At 40.1% G+C, this 27,062-nt stretch overlaps 1 long non-coding RNA gene across 4 annotated transcripts in view; it reads left to right on the forward strand.

Moving 5' to 3' along the window:
* The window catches only part of LOC121100113, a 122,537-nt gene extending 107,942 nt beyond the window's left edge, over positions 1 to 14,595 (forward strand). The window contains exons 5-11 of one of the 4 annotated variants that reach the window (XR_005831832.1): positions 1,848 to 2,059; positions 2,671 to 2,756; positions 11,448 to 11,502; positions 12,249 to 12,433; positions 12,925 to 13,013; positions 13,604 to 13,706; positions 14,341 to 14,595. This is a non-coding gene — a long non-coding RNA (uncharacterized LOC121100113). Of the gene's footprint in view, positions 1 to 1,847; positions 2,060 to 2,670; positions 2,757 to 8,441; positions 8,560 to 11,447; positions 12,434 to 12,924; positions 13,014 to 13,603; positions 13,707 to 14,340 lie in introns of those variants that run through there. The other 3 variants (XR_005831831.1, XR_005831833.1, XR_005831834.1) reach the window with 3 other exon arrangements.
* The last annotated feature ends 12,467 nt before the right edge of the window (positions 14,596 to 27,062 follow it).

Below are 27,062 nucleotides of genomic sequence, written 5' to 3' on the forward strand. Positions count from 1 at the left end.
ACATTTGAGTGAAGATTTGCAGGAGGTAAAGTAGTTAGCCAAGTGGATTTCTGAGGGAAGAATGCTTCAGGCAGATAAAAGAGCCATGGCAAAAGCCTTAGGGCAGACTCAAGCCAGGAATGTGTAAGGAATAGCATGGAGACCAGTGTGTCTGGTGCAGAGTAACAGGAGATGAGGTCAGAGAGGAGATGGGGTCCCACTTGTAGAGGGCCCTGTTGGCCAGTCTAAGGACTTTGGTATTTTCTTTGAGTGAAATGGGAGGACTTTAGGCAGAAGAATGATATGATCTGAATTACATATTAGGAATATCATTCTGGTTTCTTTGTTGGAAAGTCTCTTAAAAGGCAAGTTTGGGAACAAGAAGACTAAATAGGAGGCTGTAGCAATAACCCAGGTGAGGGATGAAGACTGAAACCAGAGTGTTGGCTGTAGGGATGGAGCGACATGGGCAACAGTGATTCCCAGGTTCTATATGAATAACTGGAAGGATGTAGTTGTCATCAACTGAGATGGGAAAAATGTCTGATAGAAGAGGTTTGTGGTAGTAGCCGAGAACTTCATTTTCAGACATGTTAAATTTGAGATGTCTGTGAGGCATCCAAGTCGAGATGTCAAGTAGGCAACTGCATGTATGAGTCTAAAGTTGAAAAGAGAGGTTGGTCACAAGATAGAACTGTGGGAGTCATTGTCATATCGATAAAGGAGTTCATTAAGAAAGTTGGTGCTGGGGCGCCTGGGTGGCACAGCGGTTAAGCGTCTGCCTTCAGCTCAGGGCGTGATCCCGGCGTTATGGGATCGAGCCCCACATCAGGCTCCTCTGCTATGAGCCTGCTTCTTCCTCTTCCACTCCCCCTGCTTGTGTTCCCTCTCTCGCTGGCTGTCTCTATCTCTGTCGAATAAATAAATAAAATCTTTAAAAAAAAAAAAAAAAGAAAGAAAGTTGGTGCTTATACAACTCAACACCAAAATCCAAATAATCTGATTGAGAAATGGACAGAGGACCTGAATAAACGTTTTTTCCAAAGAAGACATACAGATGGCCAATAGACACATGAAAAGATGCTCGGCATCACTCATCATCAGGGAAATGCAAATCAAAACTACAATGAGGTATCACCTCACACCAGTCAGAATGACTAAAATAAAAAACACAAGAAAGAACAGGTGTTCGGGAGGATGTGGAGAAACGGGAACTCTTATGCACTGTCAGTGGGAATGCAAACTGGTGCAGCCACTATGGAAAACAGTATGGAGGGTCGTCAAAATATTAAAAATAAACTTACCATATGATCCAGTGTTTCCACTACTGGGCATTTACCCAAAGAACACAAAACACTATTTCGAAAAGATATATGCACCCCTATGTTTATTGCAGCATTATTTACAATAGCCAAGATATGGAAGCAACCCAAGTCTATCATCTATCCATTGAAAGAAGAATGGATAAAGAAGTTGTGGTATATACATATACACTGGAATATTACTCAGCCATAAAAAAGTAAAATCTTGCCACGTACAATAACATGGTTGGACCTAGAGGGGATAAAGCTAAGTGAAATAGTCAGAGAAAGATAAATACCATATGATCTCACTCGTATGTAGAATGTAAGAAACAAACAAATGAACAAAGAAAAAAGACAAACAAAAAACCAGACTCTTGAATACAGGGAACAAACTGGTCGTTGCCAGAGGGCAGGTGGTTAGGGGGATGGGTGAAATAGATAAAGGAGATTAAGAGTACACTTATCATGTGATGAGCACTGAGCAATGTATAGAATTGTAGAATCATTGTACACTTGAAACTAATGTAACACTGTATGTTACTTATACTTCTATTTTGAAAAAAGTTGTTACAGGGAAAGAAAAAAAACTAAAGACTGATCCCAGGGGTACTCCAAAATTAGTAGGTCTTGGAGAAGAGGGGGAACTAACACGAAGACTGAGAAGGAATAACCAGTGAGTCAAGAGGCAAATAGAAGAGAGTGTGGTGTTCTGGAAGCCAAGCGAAGAAAATGTATCGAGGAAGAGGGAGTGATCAGCCATGCCACTGGATTTACAGGTGCATTTCCTTCCTCTGCAAAATGCAAGTAATAATAGTGCTTGCCTCATAGGCTTAAATCAGATAATTTATGTGAATGGCCAATCACAATGCTCTCTGCCAATAAGGGCTCAAAAATACTACCTATTATTTCTATTCCAAACACCTCTGAAAAATCACTTCTCATTATAAAGCTGGTCACTGTACAAGATTACCCCTAGGGGGCGCTCAAAGCCTTCCCTTCTTTCCCGGTACCGCTCTTCCCACCAGACACCTCAAATTTAGATGCAGGACATGGACCCAATGGCAACCGAATCCTCTAGGGTAAAGGTGGGGAAAATGCAACGCAGTGGATATCAGACTTCAGTGAGGGTAAGAATTGTCCAAGGAGCTTGTCAAGATGGAAATCTACAGCAGGCCCAGGCACCAGAGATTCTGATTAAGTACATTGAGAGGGTACCTGAGAATCTGCAATTTCCCACTCCAGGTGATTCCAGGGTATGCCCCCCACACTGCTGCAGTGTGGGAGAACAAGAAAGCCAACTGGCCTGTAGCAAATATTTGCTTCTTCTGTTCTTTTTAGGACCTTCGAATAATTTTTGCTTCTCTTTTGTCTCTTTTCTTCCATGTAGCCAATGAAGTTAGCCAACCTTGGGACTTCTTCCAGACGGGGAGCTCCTAACAGGACCAGGATGGTTCTACAGAAAGCAGGCCTGGGGTGAGTGGCCTGGCCCATCTTTTTAGTCTGTCTACCTCAGAGGACACAGTGTGGGGCCTCCCAGTCCTCATCTTGCCCCCCCAGGTCTTTTGGTTGTTGTTTTGATGACATATACATTTATGTCCAACGTTTACACCTCAGGTGATTTCACAGACAAACCCAGGCTTCCTGCTTCTCTAGGACAATAAGAAGATTTGAAACCTGGGCCTGCATTCGCACATAGCAAAGTTGTTTCCCTCAGGTGGGCATGGGCTCTGTAAATTGCCACTATCCCCTTCCTTCTTTACCCCCCAAAACTCGAAGCCAAGGGTCCATTGCCATTTATCATCATAATTACACTTATATTTTCCTCAATGAACTATTTCTTTGGAAAATAAAGTTAAAACAAGAGGGTTTAGTGTTTCGAAAATAAATTTTCTTATACCAGCCCCTTTCTTTTATATTATTTGTCTGGCTTCTCTAGGCACTGAAGCTTGCTATCTCTGGTCTAGCTCTAGCCAGAGGTGAAAAAGTTGTTCCTGTATTAAAAAATGATCTGGAATACTATTCAGCAATAAGAAGGAGTGAACTACCAACATTCACAATAAAATGAATGAATTTCAAAAATTTTGGGGGCGCCTGGGTGGTGCAGTCAGTTAAGCGTCTGACTTTTCGTTTAAGCTCAGGTTATGATCTCAGGGTTGGGAGATCGAGCCCCACATCGAGCTCTGTGCTCAGCGTGGAGTCGGCTTGGAGTTTCTCTCTCCCTACCCTTCTGCCCCTCCCCCTGCATGTCTCACTCTCTCTCTCAAATAAATAAATAAATCTGTTTAAAAAATTGACTGAGCAAGAGAAGTCAGACAAAAAAGTGTAATAATGTATATTTCCACTTAACATGAAATTCTAGAAAAGGCAAGACTAATCTATGGTAACAAAGCAGAACAGTGGTTTCCTGGAGTAGAAATTAGCTGCATAGGGCATGCTTTGGGACGATGGAAATGCTCTCAAATATAGTGGTGCTTTTACATGGGAATATACATGTGTTAAAACTCATCCAATTGTACATTTTAAGTGAATGCATTTTACTGTATGCAAATTTTATCTACTAGAGTTAATTTTTTGAAGTTATCGAATAGAGTTGCACCGGGAAAGAGATGGGATAAAGTAGGCCCTTGCCTGGAGTTCCTTTCTGCCTGTCACTGTGGATCACAGTCAATGGCAGGACAGATGTCAAGGTTTCAAGATTCATAAGCATGGTGGTCAATATTGAGATCTCCTAGACATAGAAATAATATTTGGCACCAGCCAGCAGATCTAGATGAGTTGACAGAAGGGATTGCAGGTGTGGGCACAGGTTCTCAGGGGACTTTCCATGGAGTTGCATTCGGAGAGAAGCTCAGGGCTTCCCCGGCGAGAGGACATAGGAACCTAGACAAAGCATTGGCAGGAATGCAATGTCTTGTCTTCCTCTGCCTCCTCTTCTCCTTTCCCCTCTTCCTACCCCTTCTTCTTCTTCACCAGACTCACTCAATAATCTCAACCCACAAAAGTACTTTTCACAGCGGATGGGGGTGGGATCTGGGGTTGGCAATCCTTGTCATTCTCCTCTGGGGACAGAGCAGTCTCGCCTCAAAATACACAGGGTGTTGGTGTGTAGGCTGTTGGTTTGATTGTACCTGGCACTGGTGGAAAACATCCCTTTTTTTCTCCTTTTGTGTTTCTTAGGATCATGGATAAAGCATTTAGGATATGCAAGATAGTGAATCTTTATGGCTGGGTTGGCCTACTTATAAGAACCTGACAGAACCCTCAGTAAATCGGAACCTGAAGTACAGTTACTTGGGGATGGAAACAGATGCTGTGGGTACCCCACCCATCTTCTCTTGCCCTAACCACTTCCTCATAGGCTGCCTGATTTCACCTGCAGCACCTACATTTCTTTGCCTAAGGTTTTCCAAAGTGGCTGTACCAGTGTGCATTTCCAGCAGCAGGATCTGAGATTCCAGTTGCCCCCCATCCCTGCCAGCACTTGGAGTTGTTGGGTTCCTTTTTTTTTTTTTTTAAGCTATTCAGTTAGGTGTAGTGTCTCATCATGGTTTTAATTTGCATTTCCCTAATGACTAATGATGTTGGACATCTTTCATGTGACTTTTGGCTCTGCATGTATCTCCTTTAGTGAAGTGTCTGTTCAAATCTTTGCTCATTAAAAAAAAAATTCAGTTGTTCATTTTCTTATTGTTGAATTTTGATAATTCTTCATATATTCTGTATACAAATTTTTTGTCAGATAAGTGATTTGCAAATATTTTCTCCTAGTCCGTAGCTTGTACTTTCATGCTGTTAGCAGGGTCTTTCCCAAAGCAAAACTTTTGCATTTTTATGAAGTCCAGTTTATCAATTTTATTTCTTTTATGGCTTGTGCTTTAGGTGTCCTGCCTAAGACCTATTTACTTAACCCAAGGTCACAAACTTGAATCAATCCTAAATGTTTATGATTCATTTTGAGTTAATTTTTTAAGAGATCAGAAATAAATCAGAATTCATTTGTTTGCATTTAGATGCTTCTTCCTATTATTTTTTAATAATAAATTCCAGATAAAGTCCTTTTCAATCATTACATCACTTGTTTTGCCTTTCTCTGCTTCCCAGGCATAGCCAACATCGAGGTTTTTGTGGGGATCCTTCTGATCCACACATATATATATACATTTGAGTATATATCTATATATAGATAAATATATAGAGATACATACATATAGATATATACATTTGGGTATATATCTGTAAATTAAATATGATATTGTATTTATTTTTTTTACTTTCTTAAAAGATTTATTTATTTGAGAGAGAGACAGTGTGAGCCGGGGAGGGGCAGAAGGAGAGGGAGAGAGAGAATCCCCAAGCAGACTCCCCACTGATCGCAGAGCCCGAGGTGGGGCTTGATCCCGTGACCCCAAGATCATGACCTGAGCTGAAATCAAGAGTCAGCTGCTTAACCAACTGAGCCATCCAGGTGTCCCAGTACTGTATTTATTTTAACATGTTTTTGAGATCTATCTTGATACATGTAGATATAGTTTATTCTTTTTAACTGCCTTGTAATATTGCCCCACGTGAGGATACCACCTTTTACATAGCCTTCTCTTTATTAATGGACATTGCAGTGGAATCCAGCTTTTCACTAGTACAATAACCATCCTTGCACATGTCCTTTGTGCCCATGTAAGAGTTTCTCTAGGGTATATAACAGAAATTCAATTTCTAGGTGTTAGAATGTGCTTTGTTACTAAAATGGCTGAATTCGCTGAACTGATCGACAGTTACACAGCACAGTATGGTTTACAATCTCACAGCTTCTCCACATCACAAGTCTCTGAAACTGTTGCCAATCTGGCAGATTTGAAATTGTTTCTCTAAAAAAATTTGCATTCACCTGATTACTTGTGAAGTCAGGCATCCTTTCATATATTTTTATGCTTTATTTTTTTACTGAAGCATGAATGACACACTAGTTTCAGGTGCATAACATAGTGAATCAACAACTCTATAGGTACGCTCAGCACAGGCGTAGCCGCCATCTGTCAGCTTCCCTTACAGTGTTTATCGATCATTTCTGAATTGGCCTTTTCTCTACGTCTCCTCTTCACATGAATTTCAAGTTTTGATAAAGATATTTATCAATATTTTCTATGTAGAGTATTGTGATCTTGTTTAAGAAATTGTTTTCTACTCTGAGCTCATAAAGATATTTTTCTATACTTTCTCAATTTGGAGCCATATCGAGTTCTTCAGTTGAGTATTTTCCCCACAGATTAAGTCTCTTCAGATAAAACTTGCATACAACAAAATGCACAACTCATAAGGGTATGATTTGATCTGTTTTGACACATACACTCATGTAATCCATACCTCGGTCGAAATATAGAACATGTCCGTGACTATAAACTTCCCTTGTGTCTCCTCCCAGTCACCTCATATCCCTTCCCTGAGGCCACCACTGTTTTTTTTCTACCATAGATTTTTTTTTTCCTACAATAGATTAGATTTGCCTGTTCTAGAAGTTTATATGAATGAAATCATCCAGTGTGTACTCTTTTGTGTCTGGCCTAGCTTCTTTTATTCAGCACGATCATTTTGAGATGTACTTATGTTGTTGTATGTACCAGGAGTCCCTCCGCTGTTGCCACTGAGTATTTCCATTGCATGGACAAACCACCATTTGTCCTGCAGGTGGACATTTGGCTAATTCCATGTGGGGGCTATGATGAATGAATTTGATGTGAACATTCCCATACAAGGCTTTTTGTGGACTTAGTCTCTCTCTTCCCTCAAGCAGATATGTAGGAGTGACATTGCTAGGTAGCCACTCGAGTTTTAATTGACAGGTGATGGTGACTGGGCAGCTGGCATAGAGGGATTGATTGCACTTGGTGAATAGAAACCACGAAGCTTTTCTTTTTTTGTTGTCTGGTTTTCTCTGCCTGTTCCCACTGGCCTCCCTCCCCTGCAATCCCATCAAGGTCAACAGCTTTAAAAGCAATGTGATTCTCGGTTAGGAGACATTTATTGGAGTCTGAGAACACTACTTGGGCTTGGAAAACACTATTTTATAAGGGCAATAGTTCTTAAAATTTTGCAGAGAGCAGAACCTATTTTTCAAATAAAATATTCTGAGAAGCCCCAGTATATTAAAAAATACTTTTTAAAAAAAGATGTCATTTATTTATTTGAGAGAGAGCAAGAGTGAGAGAAATCACAGAGAGAGAGGGGGAAACAGACTCCCTGCTGAGCAGAGAGCCTGACGTTGGGCTCGATCCCAGGACCCTGAGATCATGACCTGAGCCAAAGGCAGACGCTTCAACAACTGAGCCACCCAGGTGCCCCGAAAATACTTTTAAAAATGAAGCTGCTTTAGTTTTGTGGGTACAGTTCTCTGCTTGTGCCCCCAGTCCCCATCCTTGCTAACTAAGCAACTCCTTAATTTCTGTAGCATGTTTTGAAAAAAATTTGGTCTCAGGAAACTGATACTTAGACAGTGGCCAATCTTGTTGTCTTGTCTAAATTGTATGGATATGGGTGTGGGTCTGTGGCTGTGATTTTGTTTTAAAGATTTATTCATTTATTTGGGGAAGAATCTCAAGCAGACTCCTCACTGAACTCAGAGCCTAATGTGAGGTTTGATCTCATGACCCTGAAATCATGACCCGAGCTGAAATCAAGAGTCAGATACTTAACCGAATGAGCACCCAGGCACCCCATGGCTGTGGTATTTTATGTGTTCAGTTAATAAGTTCATAGTACACCTGAGAGACTTTATTTATTTATTTTTTTTACCTGAGAGACTTTAAATTAGAATTCTCTAACTTAGGAGATTCTGAAAAGCTGCTTGATTCTAATCAAAGAATACTTCGCTATAGCTGTTTGAAGAAGAGAATTAGGCACCTAAATGGGATCCCTCTGGCTTTTTTAGTGATACAAGGGGATTGAACTAATAATGAGGCATGTGCTTGTGTGTGTATGTGTTTGTGAGAGAGAAAGAGAGAGAGAGACTGAGCTATCTTAATGCTGTAATAACATTTTAAAAATATAATATAAAAATATAATATGTTATTATCTAAATGTTGCTGTAAAATCTAATCATGTAAGGTTTTTTTGTTGTTTTTTGTTTGTTCGTTTGTTGTTTGTTTGTTTGTTTGTTTTTGGTAGCAGTGTATTGGAAAGAGACTAGGGGAGCTTCCTTCATCTAGTGCATAATGTGACTTAAAGGGAGGACTCATTTTAGAAAATTCTGCAGCTCCATGAAAGCATCTTTCACATATGACATATAGCCTCAGCTGTCCATGTCCTTGGTCCCAGGTAAATAAGAGGACTGATGCCTTGGATTAGAAAGCTGTTCTCCTCACCCATTCTGCTGGTATTCCTTTGTGGGGGTGGGGAGGTAGCAATCATGTCAACTCTGGTTGGTCTATAGTACAGCTGGGTAATCCAGGAAAAATGGACGTGGAGGGGAATATTGCCCTCCTGTGCAAACTCCTGGCGAACAGTCAAAACTCTGTGTCTTCCCTCACCACTTCCCTGTCCTCCCTAAAGGGGAGATGTCAGGTATAGGTTGCAGACAAAATGGACACCAAGGATAAATTTAAGCTACCATACTAAGGAGTAGAATTCTGATGGGAGGAGGAAAGGTACTATAAATAAAATAGAAGTGAGACAGAAACACGCTTGGGCCTCTTTGGCAGTGTTTCATGTTCTTTCTCCCTTTCTCCGAACTCATAAACTGGTCCCTTACCTCCTTCTTCTGCTTGAAGGGAGGTGCCCCCATCAGAGTTGGGCCTACAAGCAACTGAGGACTTGCAGGGCAGGAAAAAGTCCTGTGGTGCATGCAAAGTCCAGCCTAGTTTAAGAGTCCTTAAGGACAGAAACACCTTGCACAGGGAGCTGTGGTCACAACAACCACTCGTGTTCCAGATCCTGCCTCTGCTCCTACTTGGTTCCAGTTCAAGTCAGCTTTTGACCCTTGAGTTGCCTCTCTTCTTTGTCTTGTTTCTTGTTCTCCCCCTTGACACTTGCTCACTTACCTCAATTTCCCTGACTTGCCCCTCTATATTCTTGAATGACCTGAGTTTAGACTCAACTTCTTGTTCAACCCTTCCCTTGTAATTTCAGGAAGCTTCTTTAATTCTAGTTTGTTCCCCTATTCCAGACCCCAAATGCTGGCATGAATGAACCGATGGATGCCTCCCTTCGCTGACTAACTCTTCTTGATGTGGGTACCAACATCAAGGGACTGAAAATTCCAGTGCATATTTGAAATACATTTTGAAAAACAAGCACTGTTCTTGTCCTCAGAGAATTATAATAACACAGAGACAAAATACACTGAGTATGACATTAGCAAAATTATATAAAGCATTATTATTCATGTTAGGTCTAATTCGGTTCACTAATCTTAGGGTTATCTAAATTTACTGCCTTGGAATAAAATATCTAAAATTACTTACATATTTAAGTAAATTTGCATGGTGGTAGCATTTGTTAGAAAAAATTTGATCTGTAATTCAAACACTTTGAAAAAGTTTAGCTGTACAACAGAAAGGATTATTTGAGAATATTTTTCAGGAAGAGATAATTCTCAGGTTTGGATTTAAATCAGGAAGAATGTGAGTCAGCATTCAATTATTAATTCAATGAAGAGAGAGAGATAATATCATTTATGATTGCTATTGTGGGATCAGAAAATTTATCGGATTCATCTAGCACTTAGATAAATCCCACAGCCCTTAGAATAGAACTCAGTAATATTACGTGACAGAGTTTGTCAAAGTGAGGCTTGAAAATAGATTCTCCTCCTTCTCCCAAGAACATCAGAGCTACTGATATGGTCTGTAATGATTACTGAGGTTCAATAAGGTGAGAAAAAACTAAATTTGCCCATTATTTTTAAGATGCTGCCTACCAAGTCATAGACACACTCCCCCCACATGCACCTAGAGTTAACTAAATTCATGTGTATTCTGAATAAATGTCTTCTACTGTTTTTGTGTGGGAGCCCAGCCAAACAGTGATAACTAACTCCAAATATGATATTTATGATGCAAGATACTCGCTCCCAGCGCTCTACCAGAAGATCGGAGAGTTGAATCATAGCTTCACGTTCAGCTCCTTGTTTTTCAGGTCAGAAGAACTCCAGTAACTCATCAACCAGGTTCCGAATGGCTCATACCAGATTATCTCTGAAAATCTTTTCACCATTCAGTCCTTGCTCAAAAAGACTTCTAAATAATGGTTCAAGTTCAACTTGAGGAGGGACACAGTGACCATCTGGACTGGTTTTCAGTTCAAATCCCCATTTGATTTCATCCTCTCCTTTAGAATTCTGCAGGGCCTTTGTTAGCTCAACAAATAAACTTTAAGCTGTAGAGCAAACACTGGGTTTCAAGTGTCATAAAAGGTAAATCAAGTGCTTGAAACCAGAGCAATATATATATATATATTTTTTTTTTTTTTGCAAACACACAATAGGGGGGAGAAAAAAAAAACATGCTTGTTTCTCTCTCCCATGCATTTTTTTTTCACCAATCAGCTTTTTGGTCTGTTTCGCTATTCATAGAAATTTGCTTATCAACTTTGATTCTAGTTAGAACAATCCGTCTAATCTTTGTAGATCTGCAGTGTCAACCGCCCCTATTTTTCTGACAGCTCAAACAGAATATAAAAGATACTAGCATGTGTTATCTAATTTCCTGATCTTTCTCATTCTGACATCCTGTAATAATTGCAAAATCATAGTTAAATACCAGTCTGGTGATACTATTTATTGCTTTTCAGTTTATTGACTTGGTAGTACAAAAAGCATTCCCCTGCCCGCCCCCCAACTGCGTTTATGTACAAAGTAGTCCCAGGTTGGTAGAATTTTAGAGTCAGACAAGGGCTTCCAAAGAGCATTGAGTCCAGTATCTTCATTTCACAAATGTGGAAAATGGAGAACAGAGAGTGCAGATGACTCGTGCAAAGTCCTCCAGTGTTCTTCAAAGTACCCTTTATTGGAATTACGAGAGTTATTAGCATCTTCTAAACATGCCCTAGCTTACTCCTATGTCTTAGCTTTCCTTTCCCCCCTCCCCTGCCTCAAACATTGAATCCATCATCAGGCCTTATCCGTTTTACCTACTGAGACCTCCCAAATTTGTCTCTTCTCTCCATTTCCAACAGGCCATATTTTAGGTCATCATTGCTTTGGGAATACAGTCCAAACTTCTTTACCTCGGTAAGAGCCCTTTTACAGCCTTAACCTTCAGTCTGTTTGCCTTTTTGTCTTCACTGGTTCCTTTCATCCCCTGACCCAACAAATGATAAACTACTCGCAGTTCTATGAATAGACTACATTCTTTCTCATTTCTACGTCTTCTAGCTCCTTGTGCTTATTTCCTTAACATACATCTGCTGCTTCTTCCCCCCACTCATGTCCATTTACCTAACTAGGGTGTATTCACCAAGTAGCTCTTCGCTACGTTATCCCTGCCCCTCAGCCCATTTTGAGGCAAGGCCCTTTTATATATTCTTACCATACCCATATTTCTCAGAGTAGTGTTTTGCTCTCCTAGTATTCAGAACGCTGTATTGTAATGGTCAGGTAGCTTATTAGGATCCATGTTCAGACTGTAAGTTCCTTGAGAGCAAGGGTTGGTATGTTGTGAGTTGTTATGTATTCAGAATCTAATCTAGTACCCAGTAAAAAAAAAAATTAGGTAATCAGTAAAGAATAATAACAGCAGCAATAGTAATAGCTATTTTTTATTGTGATTGGTTTTTTTGTGTTAGACATTACACTAAATTTGTTCTTTGCATGATCAGTACTTCTTCTGTGATGGTTAATTTTATATGTCAGTTTGGCTAGGCCAGAGCATCCAGATATTCGGTTAAACATGTCTGGATGTTGCTGTGAAAGTATTTTTTAGAAAAGATTAACACTTAAATCATTAGACTTCGAGTTAAGCAGATTACCCTCCATAGTGTTGGTGGGCCTCGTCCAGTCAGCTGAAGGCCTTACGAAAAAGGCTGATGCATTCCTCAGAAAGACAGAATTCCGCCAGCAGACTTGCCATTGGACTCAAGCTGCAGCATCAACTTTCACCTGGGTCTTGTCAGCTGGCCTTCTTGGCAGAGTTTGGACTTGCCAGCCTCTACTCTACAATCATGTAAGCCAATTCCTTAAAATTTCTCCCCCACCTCTCTCCACATACACACACACACACACACCCACGTCCCACTGGTCGTGTTTCTCTGAAGAACACTAATACGCTTCCCAATTTCCAGTCTAGCTGGTGCATCTTTCAGACTGTAGTATAGTTTAATCATCTGGGCCGAGACAGTGGGATAAGTAAAAGGAAGCAATCTGATATGTGAAATTGAGCACTGGGGATGCACTGTATGGTGACTAATATAACAAAATAAAAATTAAAAAAAAAAAAAAAAGAAGTTGAATGTTTCATTGAACTCTTCAGCCAGAGTTGGGAGCTTCCCTCTTCCATCTTCCCATAGCCCTGAGAACAGAACTGTGTAATTTCAGCCATTACGAAGGCTTTTAATCCTTTGTTGACCGTTAGGTTAATGATATTTAATGGTGCCTGTGATATTTTTGTATCTGTTCAGTAAATATTTGTTAAATAAATGATGTGTGCCTATTCAGGATGATGACTGAGCTTATAAGATTGATAGAGATTTCAAGATGGAAGATAAGCTCACCTCAACTTCCCAGATTTGTCTTTTCCTTCACAGGTAACCAACATGAGTGCCTTGAAACTGCCTTAATATATATTTTTTAGAGGGAGGTGAGAGGGGCAGAGGGAGAAGGAAAGAGAGAATCTTTTTTTTTAAAGATTTTATTTATATTTATTTAAGGGGGAGGAGAGAGAGCAAGAGCAAGCAGGCGGAGGGGGAGAGGGAGAGGGAAAGGCAGAAAATCTCAAGCAGACTCCACACCCAGTGCAGAGCCCAGTGGAGACTCAGTCTCACAACCCTGAGATCATGACCTGAACCAAAATCAAGAGCTGGATGTTTAACCAAACTGAGACATTCAGGTTCCCCCCAGCTGCCTGATTATTAATGAGAACTCATGAAGATATGCCAGGACAGTCATACTCCTTACCTTCAGGGAGAATACTGTGTGATATTTTCTTCCCTGCTCATTCATTTCAGGGTTAGTTTTTATGATGGAATGAGACTTCTGGTCTTTATGTTTAAGAGATCATGTAAATATAGCAGGAACAACAAGATGCAACTAAGAAAAGAGGAAAACTGATAGCAGCTTATACTCTCTGGTGCTCAAAACAGAAACCACATCAGGGAAAATTTTATCTTTCCTTTAGGAAGATACCTCAATGTGTCTCCTGGTGATGGAAGAGAGGGGCCAGGCTGACAGGGATGGAAGATACTAAATAAAAAGGGGGCCCAGTTCCTCTGCATGATAAGGTAACAGTGATTTTTTTAGGCTGGCTTCTCTGGTACTTCAAGGGAAATAATTGGGACAAAGGTCTACATACGAATGACAGGTTCTGCCACACAGCCAACACAGTGGTTGACAGGACTGTGAAGAGTATCGGCCTGACATAGATTCTGTATAGCAGAGAAGGGAAAAGATTTTAAGACAAGTGATGTCTGCTCTCAATTTTTGTTTGTTTCTTTTCCTGAGGTATAATTCACCTTCTTTATCCCTAACCTTTAGTAAAATCTGAAGCACACGAGAGAGCATCATGATAAGGGTGTCTCGGGGCACGAAGGAGAGAGAGGGAAAGGTCGTGGGAAACTAAGAGCTGCTGGGAAACTAAGAGCTGCTCAGAAGTCAGCAAAGGACATGGAGGGGAGGCCAGAGTAGAGTTCAGAAGGAAATGTGACCATGTGGCCCAGGGAGTTACTCCCCAGAATCAGAGGAGCGAGGAGATAACTGTCGTGATTCAGGGGAAGGCTTCATGTGTAACCAAGAGTTACCTGGGAGGCCTGGAGAAACGGAGGACATTCTGTTTGGATCAGAATGCAAACATCAGTTAAGATGACGATCACACTTCGAGGCAGAACTCTTGATAATTCTATGCCTGTCTCATTGCAGAGCAGTGCTAAATAAATAAATAAACCAACAAGCGAATGAATGAATGCCTCTGGCTGAGAGGAGAAGATGATAAAGAAGAAGAGGGGAGAAAGGACATTCCAGCTGGGTGAGCCAGAGATTCTTTTCTACCCATGACCCTAACTCTACTTCGTAACCAGAAAACTCTTCTAATCTTTCTCTTCTCTCTCTCTCTCTCTCTCTTTTGAGAGGGAGCGTGAAGGGCAGAGGAAGAAGGAGAGAGAGAGAATCCCAGGCAGGCTCCATGCCCAGTGCAGAGCCCGATTTGGGGCTCCATCTCATGACCCTGAGATCATGACCTGAGCTGAAATCAAGAGTTGGACGCTTACCTGACTGAGCCACCAGGCACCCCTTTCTCTTCTTTAATAAAGGAATAATCATAACTACACTGTAAGATGGTTGAAAGAAGTAGCGCTAAAATACCTTTCACGGGGTTTAGCACAAATTAGGCACTCAGTGAATGCTACCTATTGTATTAAACATTACCATTTCTAAAATAATAATAGCAACATGGCGTCTTGAGCACAAAGAAGATTGAGGGAGTAAGAAAAAAGTTTTCTTTGCTTCTTTCTGGGGCCTCTTTATGCCCTTCTGGACAATTAACTAAAATAAGAAAAAAAATAAGGAGACTGCTTTTGAGTATCAGGTGAGGGTGAGTTTTGATTTCAGTTTCTGTGAGTCACTGTTAAATGCACCTGTCCTGAGTTAAGGCCATTAGCCTCGTCTTCTCTAGGCCAGATCATCTTGGTTCACATATGCATTATCCTTTTGCATTTCTGCTCTACTTCTCTCCTTGTTGAGGTTGTGATGCTGGCCAACCTTTCCAATTTAGCTTGAACAGCCATTAAAACTCATCCATTAAAATTCACTTCCCCACAGAGCTAAAGGGTAATTTTCTGCATAAACCTCTTAGGGTTGTTACAACAATCAAAGGAAGTGTGAAGAAGCTTTTTGCAGGCTGCTTTGCTGGAAGGGGAGAGAAATAGATTGGAACATGACATTTAGGATCAAAATTCTTCTTTAAACAGAGCCATCTGACTGCTTCCTTTGCTCTCTGTGCCTTGGTTTTCTTGTTTATGAGATAGTAATGTAACTACCATTTATTAGATGGCTTCCATCCCATTGATTAAATTTTGACCATGGTACATGATCTATAGATATTATTAGGCTCCCACAATCATTCGAAGAAGCATAATTCTGTTTTCTTCAAGTTTACAAGTGAAGAAATTGAGGGTTAGGTTAAGTAACTCACCTGAAATTACACAGCTATTAAGTGGTATATTCAATATTCCAAACTAATTCAGTTGGACTCCAAAAGCCATGCTAAATGAATATGTTGTGAAGACTAAGTGAAATAATCTATGTGAAAAGCCATTCCAAACTGTAAAGTTGGACGGTATTGTAAGCAGTTACTATTCTCGTTTAAAACGTGGCTTATCCCCAAGTGAAACAGGGATTTCAGAATTAGCTCTCTATAGGCAGAAGAAAGCCAATCCAAAATAAAGGGACCTATGTTTTAAGTTAGTTTAGGTAAAGGAGCATAAGGAAGGGAGGACTCCCAATTTGCTCCAAACTGATCAATTTTGTTGAAGACAGAAAATCGCTATTATCCCATTTAGTGAAATACTATATTAGACACTGTAGGAAATGATACTCATCAGGAGAGAGTACAAGCAAATATGAAGAAATACATAGGGACATGCCAAGTAGAGCAAGGTTTTCTGGAACAATGCTATGGCACACATGGTGAAGCTGATTTGAGGCTTGTGGACTTATCATCAAAGATGTCCTATGGAGAATTCTGGAAGGTTTTGAATAAAGAAGGTTTAGTGTGAAAAATGGTGAGCAAAGCATCAGACACACTAAATGGTTTGTGTCGCAACACCATGAAGATGGAAGAAGGGAAGAAGAGAACTAGCATTTAAAGCAACTATGATGTGCTATGTATTAAAATGTTTACGTTTCAGTTATCTTATGTATTCTTTATAACAACCCATGAGGTGACTACGTGTTCACTAGTTCATGCAGTTCTCCTAACAATTATTGGTTAAATGTCTATTCTGTGCCAGGTGTTGTGTGAGGCATCAGAATACATGATGGATAAGAAAACAGTCAAATGCAAGAAATAGCAAATCTAGACATGTAGTTTTTTTTTTTAATGTCTCCATTTTGACAATTAGGAAACTGAAGCTCAGAGAAGTTACATAATTTGTCCATGTTTACCCAATAAGTTATTGACTGAACTAGTATTAGAGCTAAGGTTCACATCTTAACTTTTTCTCTAGTCATGACTTGATGTGAGAAAGAATTTATACCCTGGTGAAAAGGTGTGATGAATTCCCCATGTTTAATGTGGCCAAGTGGGAAGATTTGGTATCACTTGGTGGTAGTGAAACCACAGTCCCTCATGTCATCCTCAGTAACTATGCTCTCAAAGGTTTTATGATGAAGAAGATATATTTTTTTTAAGATTTTATTTATTTATTTGACAGAGAGAGAGACAGCCAGCGAGAGAGGGAACACAAGCAGGGGGAGTGGGAGAGGAAGAAGCAGGCTCCTAGCAGAGGAGCCTGATGTGGGGCTCGATCCCAGAACGCTGGGATCACACCCTGAGCCGAAGGCAGACGCTTAACGACTGCACCACCCAGGCGCCCCAAGAAGATATTTTTAAAATTCTGCTTATTTATTTGCTATATATTTTTACTAATCTTGAGTATTGCCTGGAAAACATTGCCTTAATATCATGGGTCAAGTGAGTTAATAGCACCAGAAAGCCGGTGTTTAAAACTTTTCTTTTCCTGCTTCTGAGAGAGGATGTAGAACTATATGGCTTTAAATTGGCTCAACTTGGAGAAGTATCCTGAGAGGAAAAAACTTGCGGTCATGGGTTCTGGTAAGTAAGGCTCCTTTGAATGTGAGTGACAAACTCAATTCAGTGTACACTGAGGAATAAATGGTTAAGTGATTTGCACACATAACTGGTAGATCAGAGGTAAATCAAGAGACTCAAGTAGATGTTCTGAGAGCTATTTTCTCCACTGCACACTCTTCTTTTCTCTCCGTGGCTTTGATCTCTCTAATTTTACATTTTGGGATTTCCCTCCAGTGGGGAGAAAGGGCTGCCAACATTCCCAGGCGTACATCCTCACAGCCTTACACCCTCACATAGCAAATCTTATGAAACAACTCTGATTGGCCCTGCTAGTATCACGTGCTTACCCCTGGACCAATCACTGTCGTCTAGATAATGCGGGGCCATGACTGATCAGGCCTGGATGCCATGCCCACTACTGTAATGGCTGGTGATTGACAGCATCACTAACATAGCTTGGAGTGAGGAAAGAGCCTTTGTCCCAGAGAGAGGGATGCTGGGAAGGAAAAGGAACCAAACTGAAGGAAAACATCTAAGACAGGATCTCTCTTTCCAAAATGCTACCTCCTTTGAAAGTCTAATTTGACTAAAAGCGAAAGATGTCAATAACTTCAGATTTATTGATATACATTTTCCATTGTATGTTTTTATGAATTGTAGCAGGGACACAATGCTGTACAATTCAGAGGGCATCATGTCCATTACTGACAATAAGTTGTAATTGAATAAAATGTGAATAGTGCCCCTGAAGTTGTGCATTGTGGTAATCCTGAACTAGAATAAAGTCATTAGAAGTTGGTCCAATTGAGGAAATAATAAACAGTAAGTAAGTAAGTAAATAAATGTTATTTAGCTGATTGCTTTTATATATATATATATATATATATTGATCAAACGTGCTAAATATTTGAGGCTTCAGTTACATTATTGGTTGTTGATAACAGTGTCTACCTCATGAGAGCTTTGGAAGGACAGATTCTCACATAAGTTGTTGTCATGCTTCAGTCCTCATATCAGTAGAGTTTTCTTTTGACTATTAAAAACAAAAACAAAAAACAAAAAACCACTAGCAACATCCAGCCTTCTTCTGCTTGATGAAATGTATTTCCAGGTAGAAAACAAGCAGAAGAGAATCCCTTTTCCTCTACCTAGAGTGCATCATTGTCTTCCAGAATATAAATACTGTACCCACATCTATGTGCCCCAAAGGACTGACTCCTGAAATGGCTGCTTGATGGTGTTAAGAGAGCAATCAGGGCTGCCTTTTGTTTTGAATTTCCAGCACCGATCTTGTAAATAACATCAAGCTCAGAGCCAATGTAGAGGCTGTTCATTTTCTTGAATTTTTGTCTCAATCAATGATGTTAAAAATGGTTAAAAGATGGGGCGCCTGGGTGGCACAGCGGTTAAGCGCCTGCCTTTGGCTCAGGGTGTGATCCCGGCGTTATGGGATCGAGCCCCACATCAGGCTCCTCTGCTATGAGCCTGCTTCTTCCTCTCCCACTTCCCCTGCTTGTGTTCCCTCTCTCGCTGGCTGTCTCTATCTCTGTCAAATAAATAAATAAAAAATCTTAAAAAAAAATGGTTAAAAGAAAAATAAACTGCATTGTACATCAATATGCCATCACATTAAATCAAATGATTATACGCAGGGCATGAAGGATGTGGGACCCTTATGCTTTTAATAATTTGCCAACATGGGCGCCTGGGTGGCTCAGTCAGTTATGCGTCAGACTCTTGATTTCAGCTGAGGTCATGATCTCAGGATCCTGAGATCTTGCCCGGCCTTCGGCTCTGTGCTAGGGGTGGAGCCTTCTTAAGATTCTCTCTCTCCCTCTGCCTGCCCCAACTGCCCCCCCCCCCCCCCCCCCCGCTTGCACTCTCTCTAAAAAAAATAATAAATAAAATAATAGCAATTTGCTAACATGAGAATATGACTTACTTATGTGGAAAAGAAATCATAGCCCATGAATCATTGACTTTTCATATATATGTTACTACTGAGTATGTGTTTTGAGAGTATCTCACAGAAGAAAAATATTATGACTTTTACAGTAAACATTACAATATGAACGACAATTTGTCCATGACAACTATTAGTGGGATTGAAAAGGGCTTTGGGGCAATTGAATTTCTCTCTGAATTTGTTGACTGAACAGCCATCATTATTTCTTAGCTTCCTCGATAGGGTGGCTCTCAGAGCCAGTCTGTGTATTACCGTTGATGGCATTTCTGCAACATTAGTGGGCGTCGGGCTCCATTACTTGTAAACCTTTAAAAGTGTTCTTCTTTTTGGCTTGAAAACTTTTTGCCTTAGCTCCTAATCTTTCTTGTTGAGTTACCATTGTAGAAAAATTCCAGACCCCTCTTTCTCTGCATCAGATTTTATCTGTTAATAACATGTCCGAGCATATGCACTTACTTAGAATGTCATCTTTCCCTTGCGAGTTTTCTATAAATATTTTAGTGTCAGGTTGGTCCGCAGTAACTTCTGTCCAAACCTGAATGATTAGCTGGATAGTATACACTCTGAAAACCTAGCCCTGCATGCTGAGTCTTTTTAAAAAGGTGTATTTGTCTAGTTGATTCCCAATCTACTCACCCACACTCAAAAATTGGCGCATTAACGGCATACAGTTCTTTTTCTAAAGGCTTGGAGAGAGTATCAGGTTGAAGTCTGCTCCCTGGGGCTGCCTTACTTTGTGAAGTAGATGCCCGTAAAGGTGACAATCAAGAATGTTAGAGCCTGAAGTGACCTGTGGAGAATGGAAGGCCTAGAACTGTCACTGATGAGTCAAGGTCACACTCCAGTTCCAGGCAAAACTAAAATTCAATGTGGTGCCACCTATGGACTAGGTTAGTGCTCATCTTTTTCTGCCCCCTTTTGTTTCCTATATGAATTTGACCTTGAAAATCAGGTCTGTGTAAAGGTTGATTTAAATTAGCCCGCCTGGGGCACCTGGGTGGGTCAGTCCATTAAGCGGCTGCCTTCGGCTCAGGTCGTGATCCCAGGGTTGTGGGATCAAGTCCCGAAAGGGGCTCCTTCTCCCGTTGCCTGCCACTCCCCCTGCTTGTGCTCACTCTCTCTCTCTCTCTCTGACAAATAAATAAATAAAAGCTTTTTAAAAGTCAATCAATCAATCAATCAACTCTCCTCTATAAAATAAACAGGGGTGAGTCAAAGGTTAGTATGGCTCAGCTCCTAAATTTTATCATTTAATGCTCCATATATCAGCAAATAATTATCCCTTGATTTATCTTCCTTTTTAAAAACAAATTTTTATTTTAGAATAGTTTTGGATTTACAGAATTATTGCAACAATAGCACAGAGTTCTCATATACCCCACACCAAATTTCTCTTCTTGGTAGTATCATACAGGAGTGTATTTGTCACAATTAATAAACATATATTTATACATTATTAATTTTCTCCTTAGCGTTATAGTTTGGATTTACATTGAGAGGTGCTCCCATAATATTTTTAGGGAATACATAAATTTCTCTGGGGTGTTAAATGAAAATTATAAGCAAATCATTATTGTTTAAAGTTATTCATATATTTTTTAAAGATTTTATTTATTCATTTGAGAGAGGAAGACAGAGAAGGAGAAGCAGAGTCTGTGCTGAGCACAGAGCCCCACTCGGGGCTTGATCCCAGGACCCCGAGATCATGACCTGAGCCAAAACCAAGAGTCAGATGCTCAACTGACTGAGCCACCCAGGTGCCCCTTATTCATCTTTTTTTTTTTTATCTCATATCCTCTTTTCCAGTGGACAACACTCTCATCTATTTATTTAATAAATACTTTAATTGTGTTTATTGTGTGCCAGACATTGTTCTGGATTCTTTATAATTAATCCTCATGAGCCTTATAACATCCCTGCATACTAATATTGTCCCTCAGAGAGGTTAAGTAACTCGCTCAAGGTCACATGGCACAGTGTAGCTCCGGAGTCCTGTTCTTAATCATGCACTCCTATGCGTCAGTCCTAGAAGGCAGAGTCCTTGCCTTGTTCATTCCTGTGACCCCTCCCGTCATCTGAAAGTGACAGGGTCGGTGTATTATTTGGCTCCAGCTACCTAACAGAGTATCACAGACTAGGCGGCTTGAACAGCTGAAATGTGTTTTCTCGTGGTTCTGGAGGCTGGACATCCCAGATGGAGTGGCCAGCAGGGTTGGCCTCTGAGTCCTTTCTTCCTGGCTTGCAGATGGCCTTCCCTCTGTGCAAATACCTTCCTGGTGTCTCTTTCTCTTCTTAGAAGGACACCAGTCCTGTTGGATTACGGCCCTGCCCTTATGACCTCATTGAAGCTTAATTACCCCATCAAAGGCCCATCTCCAAATACCGGCACACTGGAGGTTAGGGCTTCAACATGGGGATTTAGAGGGGGCCCAATTCAGTTCATAACACTGGATAATCCTCACAAATGCCTCCTAGGTTAAATTTACATTTAAAAATTATGCAGTCAGTATCCTCTCAAACACATAGGGGTGTTTTTGCTCTTGTTCTGTTTGGTTTCTATCACCCTGGATGCATGTTTACAATAATGTTACAGCTTTGTCCCAGGTCTTTCTAGTCTGTAGCACCATCTTGGTAGTTTATCTTCTTTTCTTTCCAAGTTATTTCCAGGCAACAAGATATTTGCCATTGAAGACATTGTTACAACTGAACACATGTGTTATTTTTTTCTCAAAAGCTTTTATAAACACATCATGGTGAGATCAAAGCAGTTAATTTATCATTGCAAAAAAAAAATCATTATGCTATCATTTTAAGCAACTTGCTTTTGTATTTTAGATCCCAGCTGGTGATTTATTTACTTACTCTCTTTTCTTTGTGTGGCATATTTAAAATTCAAAAGTAATTAATTGCAGGCAATTCAAACAGTACAAAAATATGTGATGTATGTCATCTTTCTTCATCACCCCTGTTCTGTCCCTAGCAAGTTCACTCTCCTGAATTAACCACTATTTACAATTAGGTGTGTATTCTTCCAGATTTGTTCTATGCATGGGTATAGATAAATGATAGATAGAAAGATGGATAGATAGGGGTGCCTGGATGGCTCAGTGGGTTAAGCGTCAGGTCGTGACCTCAGAGTCCCAGGATCTAGCCCTGCATGGAGCCCTGCATGGAGCCCTGCATGGAGCACCGCATTGGACTGCCCGCTCAGCGGGGAGTCTGCTTGTCCCTCTGCCCCTCCCCCTACTCGCGTTTTCTCTCTCTCAAATAAAATCTTTAAAAAAAAAAAAAAGAAAGATGGATAGACAGATCCTTCCAACCCTTCATACACACAGCTTTCTTTCTCATCTTTATTTTTTATGGTCTTTTGTACTAATTGTTCTACAACTTCCTTTTATTCATCAACAGTACATCAAAGGGATGATCACTTATGATCACAGAAGGATCTCAGTTTATCTGAAATAACCCTTAGCAAATACCTGTGGACTCTACCCACCTATACATTTCTTTTTCAAACTCTGAGAACAGGTCACCAGTACCTGCAAGGGAGGGAAAACTCTTAGAAGTTAAGGTTCCTGTAAACTTAAAATCAAATAGTTGCTTTATCCTGTTCCCCAACACCTTTTCCAAATTTTCTACGCATTTGATTATTTGTGGTTTACGTATATGTGTATTTATTTATTTATTTATTTATTTATTTATTATTTTAATGTTTTTTTATTATATTATGTTAGTCACCATACCGTACATCCCCGGTTTCCGATGTAAAGTTCGATGATTCATTAGTTGCGTATAACACCCAGTGCACAATGCAATACGTGCCCTCCTTACTACCCATTACCGGTCTATCCCATTCCCCCACCCCCCTCCCCTCTGAGGCCCTCAGTTTGTTTCTCATAGTCCATAATCTCTCATGCTTCATTTCCCCTTCTGATTACCTCCCCTTCTTTATCCCTTTCTTCCCCTACCGATCTTCCTAGTTCTTATGTTCCATAGATGAGAGAAATCATATGATAATTGTCTTTCTCTGCTTGACTTATTTCACTTAGCATTATCTCCTCCAGTGCCGTCCATGTTGCAGCAAATGTTGAGAATTCGTTCTTTCTGATAGCTGAGTAATATTTCATTCTATATATGGACCACAGCTTCTTAATCCAGTCATCTGTTGAAGGGCATCTTGGTTCCTTCCACGCTTTGGCTATTGTGGACAGTGCTGCTATGAACATTGGGGTGCATATGGCCCTTCTCTTCACTTACGTATATGTGTATTTAGGCTTTGCTTATTCACAAGTGATTTCTGATTTATACAAATATTATGCAGCTTGTTCTCGTCTATCACTGAGAGCAGGATAATTCCAGATTCCAGAGCACCTCCACCTTCTGCCTTATATATTGCCATGGGAGGAGCTGCAATACCGAGCAATAAGAACCAAAAAGTTTTTGATTATCATAGTGATGTTTCCTTAATTTGACTGCTACAGAGCTGTCAAAGGAACTACGGAGAAAACAGAAAACAAACTTAGCATAGACAGAAAACGGAAAGCCATCAATAGATTCTAACATCTTTTCTCTGCTTAACAGCAAGACGATGACTTATTAGTGGGAATATCCAGCCAGTTCTCTCTGTCTTTCCTCTACCTGCCCACTCACCAAAAAGTCCCTCTGTCTTTATTTTATTTTTAAAATTTTATTTATTTATTTTAGAGAGAGAGAGAGCAAGCAGGGGTAGGGGTACAGGGAGAGGGAGAGAGAGAATCTCAAGTAGACTCCCTGCTCACGGGGAGCCCTGAGATCATGACCTGAGCCAAAATCAAGAGTTGGCCATCTTGTGGAAATGCAGGTGTACATCAAGGTCACAGAAGGGAAACTGATGAATAGAAATGAGAGTGGCAGGTGCTGAAAACAGAGGACTACAGTCAACACTGGAGTAGTTGTTTATGGATCACCAGTTTACAAATTACTAAATTATGCACATCTCCTCCAAGGTGATGATATCAAGTGACCAACACATTTTTGAATGATTCCTCTCTCTCTGCAAGAGAGCCCCTGATCATTGCCCTCTTCCATGTTGTGTCTTCTTTACTTCTACTGCTGCTCCTTCTTTTCGTGTATGTAATGTTCACAGAATTCAACGTTCCGCTGAAGCCCACCCTATCTCATGGAGGCATCCTCCTTTTCTAATCTCATAGTCCGAGTTATCTATACCAAGCACTTACCAACTATTTAGGCATTTCTTGGATATATCTTGTCGTCTTGTAATGCGATTTAATTTTCACCAAGTGTTACTTTTACAAGTTTTTTAACTCCCTAACTATGACATAAACATTCTTAAGGCTTTGTACTGTGTGTGTTTTAGAAACTTTGGACAGTTTCCAACAGGCTTCTTTCAGGACCAGCTCAAAAAAGGACCTTTTCTGTGAAGATTTGCCCAAGCAATACAGTGAGACTTACTGTTTACCATTTCTTCAGTGTGGACTTGGAGAGCCCCTCTGAAGTGGGAAATGAGAAAGCATAGTGTTTTCCTTCAATGCTTAAAGAAGAAGTGTAAGTTCAAGATTGGCCAAGTAGGATGATTCTTGTACACAACTTAAGGCTAACACCTAGCCAAAGCAAGTTGCAAATGACAAATTCTGATTTAATGGGTCTCCAATGGAGGACACACGTAGACTGGCAGAGGTTGGAACTGGAGGATAAAGATAGAATTAATGTATTCCACTGGCACACACACAGGGGGTGTCCACTAAAAGGAAAACCTGCTGTTTATCTCAGGGCATGTTTCCGTGAACAGCATTACATTTACAGCTAGAACCATAATTTGATTCAGGCATGTCTCAGCTAATGCAGTATAATTTTCTCTAATTTTGATCCCTCTTCCTACTTCTTTCGGGTACATAAAATATAAAATCTTAGAAATACCCATATGCTTATACATATGCACATGCACACACATAGCTGTTGTGTGATTTAATCAAAACGATATGGAGTTGCTGTGATATTAACACCTTTCTCTCCTTAAAACATGTTTATTCAACTATTAGCTTCCTATTTCAGTAAGTAATTTTCCTCCATTGTTTGACAATTTACCTTATTTGAGTATATAATTTCAATATTTTTCTTTCATCATGGCAAACAAGAACAATTTTACAGCTTGAAAATTTTTTAATCACAACTTTTAATTGAAATATATTTGACATAAAACATTGTGTAGGTTTAAGGGGGACAACATGTTGGTACATTTATATTGGAATGTGATTGTCACTGTAGTAATAGCACCTGTGTCACGTCACATAATTATCATTTCTTTTTTTGTGTATTGGGAATAATTAAGATCTAGTCTCTTAGCAAGTCTGATGATTATAATACAGTATTTTGGTCTATATTTTATAGCTCTTTAGGATGTAGCTTGTATGTAGAGTAATCCTGTATGTATGTAAGTGCTCTAAAACACACGTCCTACATAATCTCTCTTTCAAATCAAGTTTCTTAAACCTCGTTTAAAAAAAAATCTTAAAAAAGCAATTATCTTTTCTATGCTACTATACACTGTTTATTTCTTTGTTGAATTATAGTTTATAGGATTCAGTAAATCCTCATATCAAGAATTTTAACTTTTATAGCTCTGGAGATTTGCAAATCACCCAGAAAGTCTGTGACCTGTAAATATTTGTCATTTTTATCATACACGCACACAATTTTGATTTTTGAGAGCTATGAAGCTGGCATCAGGGTCAAGTCATTTTGCTAGTAAATGAGATTGGCCAGTGCTCAGCACTTAGGTTTCACCATGACTTCATGGTTCTGCACTTACAAACATTGCTCTGTGTGATAAGTCCTGGGGTAGTAATACTTCCAAAATTTAGGGCATCTTAGATTCCAAGGCTCTCCTCTGCTTTCTCTTGTTACTGGAGGGTAGGTTCCTTTAGTGAGAACATATCAGGTCTTAGTATTATTGTAAGTTCTTTTTTTTTAAAAGATTTATTTACTTATCTAAGAGAGAGAGAGAAAGAGAGAGAGCAGGGGGAGAGGCAGAGGGAGAGGGACACAAGCAGACTCCCTGCTGAGCAGGGAGCCCAATGTGGGGCTCGATCCCAGGACCCTGAGATCATGACCTGAGCCGAAATCCAGAGTCAGATGCTCAATGGACTGAGGCACCGAGGTGCCCCCGTATTATTGTTAAGTTCTGATGCTTAGCACACTGTCTGCATATCCTGTTGGGAAGCTAAATTCTGCCCCCCTAAATACACACAAAGAGTGGTCCTCATGTGCACATTCATGCACTTACACACACTCCTGCATCATCTTTCTATAATAGGATTATGATTTTTAAAATAATCTGTTCTTTTGGATTCTCTATGCCTCTACTTCATTCCATCAGGATGGATCATTGAGAATTGATTTGATCAGGTGTGATTCTTTTTTGTTTGTTTGTTTGTTTTTGCATTGATCAGCGTGTGGTATGGAGTAGTGAGTCTCCGATGTGGCTACATCTTAGACCCACATGGGAAGTTTTGTAAAGCTCCTGCTGCTTAGGCTGCACCCCAGACCAAATAGTCAGCATCTTTGGGAACAGGACCCAGATATCAGTATTTTAAGTGCTTCCCTCGTGATTCCAGTGTGCTGCCCAAGTTGACCAGCACTGCAGGAAAGATTCTCTCACTGTAAGTGAAAAAGAAACACAAAGACCCTAGATAAAAAGGCAACATCTGGAGTGGTGGAAAGAATGCTGAAGTAAGACCTGGAAAACTTGGATCTAAGTTTTAACTCTAGTCCTTAGAAACTACGTGACATTGGACAGTGTCACTTCCAGTGTTCTCTGTGGTTGGAAGAAATCACAAGCTTGCCCAGATGCAAGTAGAGGGAGGGGAC

This window comes from Ursus maritimus, unplaced genomic scaffold, assembly GCF_017311325.1.
Source record: "Ursus maritimus isolate PB19 unplaced genomic scaffold, ASM1731132v1 scaffold_34, whole genome shotgun sequence".
Taxonomy (NCBI): domain Eukaryota; kingdom Metazoa; phylum Chordata; class Mammalia; order Carnivora; family Ursidae; genus Ursus; species Ursus maritimus.